This window comes from Durio zibethinus, unplaced genomic scaffold (assembly GCF_047325235.1).
Source record: "Durio zibethinus cultivar Kanyao isolate XHJ-2024 unplaced genomic scaffold, ASM4732523v1 HiC_scaffold_3, whole genome shotgun sequence".
NCBI lineage: Eukaryota > Viridiplantae > Streptophyta > Magnoliopsida > Malvales > Malvaceae > Durio > Durio zibethinus.
Window position 1 is genome coordinate 6,847,134 of NW_028323044.1, and position 5,000 is coordinate 6,852,133.

Below are 5,000 nucleotides of genomic sequence, written 5' to 3' on the forward strand. Positions count from 1 at the left end.
CTATTTTTTTTGGCATGCACAAAAAAATTCAGCTAAAAACTCGAACCGGAGAAGATTTCGTGACCGTTTGAAAAAAGTGTCCCCATTTCAGACACTTCAACGGCTACTGGCAGCAAACCTGTAAAATCTCAAACGCTCTTTAAGGGGGTGTGAGTTCTCAGAGGTTTGATGAGGGATAGGGGGCCAACACAAGGGCCAAGCACCAGCACCCATCGCACGTCATGTGCGCACACCCCCCCGGCCCCCCTCCCAATCGCCGGAACCCCAATGCCGCCGGTCAGGTTCTCCGGCGGTACTCCGGCGATGCTCCGGCGATGCTCCGGCGATGCTGTCCCGAGTGAAAAAAATGCGGCACCAGCACATGCTGGAGCCAAGCATGGGCACCGTGGCTCAAAATCGAACTTCGGCCAAGGCCTCGACCATCAATGGCACATGATGACGCATGGTGATGGCACATGCATCGACCATCATCGGCATAGGCTGCCCTTCGGTACGGGCACTTGCCTCGACCGCCATCGGCACAAGCTGGGCCCTGGTGTGGGTTGTTGCCTCGATCACCAGCGGCACATGCTGAGCCTTGGTGCGGGCGGTTGCCTCGAGCACCATCCGCAGACCCTGGGCCCTGGTGCGGCCGGTTGCCCCGATAACCATCGGCACACGCTGGGCCCTGGAGCGGCCGGTTGCCTCGATCACCATCGGCAAAAGCTGGGCCCTGGTGCGGGTGCTTGCCTCGACCACCATCGGCACACGCTCGGCCCTGGTGCGGTCGGTTGCCTCGAGCACCATCGGCACACGCTGGGCCCTGGTGCGGCAGGTTACCTCGACCACCATCGGCACACGCTGGGCCCTGGTGCGGGCGCTTGCCTCGACCACCATCGGCACACGCTCGGCCCTGGTGCGGTCGGTTGCCTCGAGCACCATCGGCACACGCTGGGCCCTGGTGCGGGCGCTTGCCTCGACCACCATCGGCACACGCTGGGCCCTGGTGCGGGCGCTTGCCTCGACCACCATCGGCACACGCTGGGCCCTGGTGCGGCAGGTTGCCTCGAGCACCATCGGCACACGCTGGGCCCTGGTGCGGTCGGTTGCCTCGAGCACCATCGGCACACGCTGGGCCCTGGTGCGGGCGCTTGCCTCGACCACCATCGGCACACGCTGGGCCCTGGTGCGGCAGGTTGCCTCGAGCACCATCGGCACACGCTGGGCCCTGGTGCGGTCGGTTGCCTCGATCACCATCGGCACACGCTGGGCCCTGGTGCGGGCGGTTGCCTCGACCACCATCGGCACACGCTGGGCCCTGGTGCGGCAGCTTGCCTCGAGCACCATCGGCACACGCTCGGCCCTGGTGCGGTCGGTTGCCTCGAGCACCATCGGCACACGCTGGGCCCTGGTGCGCCAGGTTGCCTCGACCACCATCGGCAGCCTCGACCACCATCGGCACACGCTGGGCCCTGGTGCGGGCGCTTGCCTCGACCACCATCGGCACACGCTCCGCCCTGGTGCGGTCGGTTGCCTCGAGCACCATCGGCACACGCTGGGCCCTGGTGCGGCAGGTTGCCTCGACCACCATCGGCACACGCTGGGCCCTGGTGCGGGCGGTTGCCTCGACCACCATCGGCACACGCTGGGCCCTGGTGCGGGCGCTTGCCTCGACCACCATCGGCACACGCTGGGCCCTGGTGCGGGCGCTTGCCTCGACCACCATCGGCACACGCTGGGCCCTGGTGCGGCAGGTTGCCTCGAGCACCATCGGCACACGCTGGGCCCTGGTGCGGTCGGTTGCCTCGACCACCATCGGCACACGCTGGGCCCTGGTGCGGGCGCTTGCCTCGACCACCATCGGCACACGCTGGGCCCTGGTGCGGCAGGTTGCCTCGACCACCATCGGCACACGCTGGGCCCTGGTGCGGCAGGTTGCCTCGAGCACCATCGGCACACGTTGGGCCCTGGTGCGGTCGGTTGCCTCGATCACCATCGGCACACGCTGGGCCCTGGTGCGGGCGCTTGCCTCGACCACCATCGGCACACGCTGGGCCCTGGTGCGGCAGCTTGCCTCGAGCACCATCGGCACACGCTCGGCCCTGGTGCGGTCGGTTGCCTCGAGCACCATCGGCACACGTTGGGCCCTGGTGCGGCAGGTTGCCTCGACCACCATCGGCAGCCTCGACCACCATCGGCACACGCTGGGCCCTGGTGCGGGCGCTTGCCTCGACCACCATCGGCACACGCTGGGCCCTGGTGCGGTCGGTTGCCTCGAGCACCATCGGCACACGCTGGGCCCTGGTGCGGCAGGTTGCCTCGACCACCATCGGCACACGCTGGGCCCTGGTGCGGGCGGTTGCCTCGACCACCATCGGCACACGCTGGGCCCTGGTGCGGGCGCTTGCCTCGACCACCATCGGCACACGCTGGGCCCTGGTGCGGCAGGTTGCCTCGAGCACCATCGGCACACGCTGGGCCCTGGTGCGGCAGGTTGCCTCGAGCACCATCGGCACACGCTGGGCCCTGGTGCGGGCGCTTGCCTCGAGCACCATCGGCACACGCTGGGCCCTGGTGCGGTCGGTTGCCTCGACCACCATCGGCACACGCTGGGCCCTGGTGCGGGCGCTTGCCTCGACCACCATCGGCACACGCTCGGCCCTGGTGCGGTCGGTTGCCTCGAGCACCATCGGCACACGCTGGGCCCTGGTGCGGGCGCTTGCCTCGAGCACCATCGGCACACGCTCGGCCCTGGTGCGGTCGGTTGCCTCGAGCACCATCGGCACACGCTGGGCCCTGGTGCGGCAGGTTGCCTCGACCACCATCGGCACACGCTGGGCCCTGGTGCGGGCGCTTGCCTCGACCACCATCGGCACACGCTCGGCCCTGGTGCGGCAGGTTGCCTCGAGCACCATCGGCACACGCTGGGCCCTGGTGCGGGCGGTTGCCTCGACCACCATCGGCACACGCTGGGCCCTGGTGCGGGCGCTTGCCTCGACCACCATCGGCACACGCTGGGCCCTGGTGCGGGCGCTTGCCTCGAGCACCATCGGCACACGCTGGGCCCTGGTGCGGCAGGTTGCCTCGAGCACCATCGGCACACGCTGGGCCCTGGTGCGGTCGGTTGCCTCGAGCACCATCGGCACACGCTGGGCGCTGGTGCGGGCGCTTGCCTCGACCACCATCGGCACACGCTGGGCCCTGGTGCGGCAGGTTGCCTCGATCACCATCGGCACACGCTGGGCCCTGGTGCGACAGGTTGCCTCGAGCACCATCGGCACACTATCGGCCCTGGTGCGGGCGGTTGCCTCGACCACCATCGGCACACGCTGGGCCCTGGTGCGGGCGCTTGCCTCGAGCACCATCGGCACACGCTGGGCCCTGGTGCGGGCGGTTGCCTCGAGCACCATCGGCACACGCTGGGCCCTGGTGGGTTTAGGCACATCTTCAAATTTCTGCCGTGCCAATGCCATTTTTATGGCTTGTAAATTCATACAATGGTCCCCTAAGCCTTCACGTGAAGTTTCGTTGGAAGATGACTCGTTTTCTATTTTTCACGATTTTCGAAACTTTTTGCGGTTCGGGATTTTTTAAAATTTTTTTATAAGGATTTTTGGCCCCAAATTTTGTAGGCATGATCCTTCTATTTTTGTTGGCATGCACAAAAAAATTCAGCTAAAAACTCGAAGTAGAGAAGATTTTGTGACCGTTTGAAAAAAGTGTCCCCATTTCAGACACTTTAACGGCTACTGGTAGCAAACCTGTAAAATCTCAAATGCTCTTTAAGGGGGTGTGAATTCTCAGAGGTTTGATGAGGGATAGGGGGCCAACACAAGGCCAAGTACCAGCACCAATCGCACATCATGTGCGCACACCCCCCCGGCCCCCCTCCCAATCGCCGGAACCCCAATGCCGCCGGTCAGGTTCTCCGGCGGTACTCCGGCGGTACTCCGGCGATGCTCCGGCGATGCTGTCCCGAGTGAAAAAAATGCGGCACCAGCACATGCTGGAGCCAAGCATGGGCACCGTGGCTCAAAATCGAACTTCGGCCAAGGCCTCGACCATCAATGGCACATGATGACGCATGGTGATGGCACATGCATCGACCATCATCGGCATAGGCTGCCCTTCGGTACGGGCACTTGCCTCGACCGCCATCGGCACAAGCTGGGCCCTGGTGTGGGTTGTTGCCTCGATCACAATCGGCACATGCTGAGCCTTGGTGCGGGCGGTTGCCTCGAGCACCATCGGTAGACCCTGGGCCCTGGTGCGGCCGGTTGCCCCGATAACCATCGGCACACGCTGGGCCCTGGGGCGGGCGCTTGCCCCCAGCACCATCGGCACACGCTGGGCCCTGGTGCGGGCGGTTGCCCCGAACAGCATCGGCACAAGCCGGCCCTTGGTGCGGGCTCCTGGCTCGACCACCATCGGCACACGCTGGGCCCTGGTGCGGGCGGTTGCCTCGAACACCATCGGCACACGCCGGCCCTTGGTGCGGCCGGTTGCCTCGACCACCATCGGCACACGCTCGGCCTTGGTGAGGGCGCTTGCCTCGACCACCATCGGCACACGCTGGGCCCTGGTGCGGGCGCTTGCCTCGACCACCATCGGCACACGCTCGGCCTTGGTGCGGGCGCTTGCCTCGACCACCATCGGCACACGCTGGGCCCTGGTGCGGGCGGTTGCCTCGACCACCATCGGCACACGCTCGGCCTTGGTGAGGGCGCTTGCCTCGACCACCATCGGCACACGCTGGGCCCTGGTGCGGGCGCTTGCCTCGACCACCATCGGCACACGCTGGGCCCTGGTGCGGGCGGTTGCCTCGACCACCATCGGCACACGCTGGGCCCTGGTGCTGGCGGTTGCCTCGACCACCATCGGCACAAGCCGGCCCTTGGTGCGGGCGGTTGCCTCGAGCACCATCGGCACACGCTGGGCCCTGGTGCGGGCGGTTGCCTCGACCACCATCGGCACACGCTGGGCCCTGGTGCGGACGGTTGCCTCGAGCACCATGGGCACAC